Here is a 2,500-nt window from a genome sequence, read left to right on the forward strand (position 1 = left end):
GCCGCGAGCCTCGGTCGGGGACCTCCCCCTTCGCCTCGGTGCCAGCGCCGGGCCCCGGGGGTGCCCGCGCCGGGGAGACGGCCGGGTCTACCGGGGCCCCGGCCGGATCACTTTCCGTTTCCCCCGCCGCGATGGAGGTACGGGATCCCGGCTCCGGCGCCGCGAGCCTCGGTCGGGGACCCCCGCCGTCGCCTCGGTGCCCGCGCCGGGTCCCGGGGGTGCCCGCGCCGGGGAGACGGCCGGGTCTACCGGGGCCCCGGCCGCATCACTTTCCGTTTCCCCCGCCGCGATGGAGGTACGGGATCCCGGCTCCGGCGCCGCGGGCCTCGGTCGGGGACCTCCCCCTTCGCCTCGTTGCCAGCGCCGGGCCCCGGGGGTGCCCGCGCCCGGCAGCCGTCCCGGTCTACCGGGGCCTCGGCCGGGTCAGTCTTTCCGTTTCCCCCGCCGCGATGGAGGTACGGGATCCCGGCTCCGGCGCCGCGGGCCTCGGTCGGGGACCTCCCCCTTCGCCTCGTTGCCAGCGCCGGGCCCCGGGGGTGCCCGCGCCCGGCAGCCGTCCCGGTCTACCGGGGCCTCGGCCGGGTCAGTCTTTCCGTTTCCCCCGCCGCGATGGAGGTACGGGATCCCGGCTCCGGCGCCGCGGGCCTCGGTCGGGGACCTCCCCCTTCGCCTCGTTGCCAGCGCCGGGCCCCGGGGGTGCCCGCGCCCGGCAGCCGTCCCGGTCTACCGGGGCCTCGGCCGGGTCAGTCTTTCCGTTTCCCCCGCCGCGATGGAGGTACGGGATCCCGGCTCCGGCGCCGCGGGCCTCGGTCGGGGACCTCCCCCTTCGCCTCGTTGCCAGCGCCGGGCCCCGGGGGTGCCCGCGCCCGGCAGCCGTCCCGGTCTACCGGGACGCTCGCTCGGGCGGGACCGGTTTACCCGGGCCTCGGCCGGACTGGAGTGTTTCGGTTTTCTGCTTCTCTGCCAGGATGGCTGCGAGGGGTTGATTTAAATAGCTGGTTTGACGTGAAAAGCTTCCCTTCAAGTGAAAAGTTTGTTCCAATTTCTGCCATCTTCCTTCCTCAAAAGTTTTGGGTGTAGCTTTCCCAGAGGAACCTCTCGTAGGCCTATCATTTCTGATCTTAACTTCCCTCATTTATTCCATATTTTCCTTCCTCTTGCCGAATGGCCGAATCCAGTCCATTTCTAGTCCAGGAAATTATTTTTATTTCTTCTTCCATTTCTTACTGATCTATTTGCTTTGTCGAGCAAGTCGTTCTTAGGTCCCTTGGTTCTTTCTTTAACGTCTTCTGCTCCTGCTCCTTCTCTCGACGCTTTCTCGTTTTGTTGGCTTTCTTGGCTCTCTTTTGGCTGTTCTTTCTTCTCCTCCCGTCGTCCGTCCCCACTTTCATCTCCCCATCTTTCCTGTTCTTGGTCATCTCTACGTTGTTTATAAAATAATTCCGCTTTCTCTCTTGAATCTACTCGATATCTTTGCTCTCGCCAGCTCGCCGATATTTCGGCTCGCCGATATTTTGTGCTTTCTCGTCGTGTTTCTCATCCATGGCGATCTCTCTGCCCTCCCTGTCTTCTCGGTAAATCGGACATGAATTTCTCTGGGCGGGTGGTTTCTCATCGCGTGTCTTGTGTGCGCTCTATACGTTTCGTCCATCCCGTTTAATATCTATCCCTCCCTCCCTCCCTCCCTCTCCTCGCTTTCCTCCATTGCTTCTGCTAATATCATTTCCAGAATGATAACCCTGAGCCTGAACCTGAACCTAACCCTAGCCCTACAACTTTTCTCCCTAACCCTGACCCTAACCCTAACCCTACAACTTTTCCCCCTAACCCTAACCCTAACCCTAACCCTACAACTTGTTTCTCTAAGCCTAAGCCTAAACCTAAGGCTAAGCCTACAACTTTTTTCTCTAACCCTAACCCTAACCCTAACCCTAACCCTAACCCTACAACTTTTTTCTCTAACCCTAACCCTAACCCTAACCCTAACCCTACAACTTGTTTCTCTAAGCCTAAGCCTACAACTTTTTTCTCTAACCCTAACCCTAACCCTAACCCTAACCCTACAACTATTTTCCCTAACCCTGACCCTAACCCTAACCCTACAACTGTTTTCTCTAACCCTAACCCTACAGCTTTTTCCCCTAACCCTAACCCCACAACTTTTTCCCCTAACCCTAACCCACACTTTCGACTTAAAACCGTTTTTAGATTTAAAGTCGTCTTTCGACTTAAAGACGGGCAGACGGCGGCCCGGTCTACCGGGCCGCTCCGGCAGCCTCGGCCGGGCCGGCGTCTCTGTTTCTGTTTCCCTGCCACGATGGATGTCGCGTGCGAGGGGTTGCTTTAAATAGCTGGTTTGTTTGAAGTGAAAAGCTTCCGTTCTTGCCTAGATCTCTTGCTATCGCAAGCCTTCCGGTCCAAGCTCGCATCGCGGTTTCAAGCGTCCTGCTTTCTTGGTTGGAAAAATCGGGGCGGCGAGACCTGACGCTCGCTTCCCCGA

This window comes from Pantherophis guttatus, unplaced genomic scaffold, assembly GCF_059756535.1.
Source record: "Pantherophis guttatus breed Tessera unplaced genomic scaffold, ASM5975653v1 scaffold_24, whole genome shotgun sequence".
In the NCBI taxonomy this organism is placed as follows: Eukaryota; Metazoa; Chordata; class Lepidosauria; order Squamata; family Colubridae; genus Pantherophis; species Pantherophis guttatus.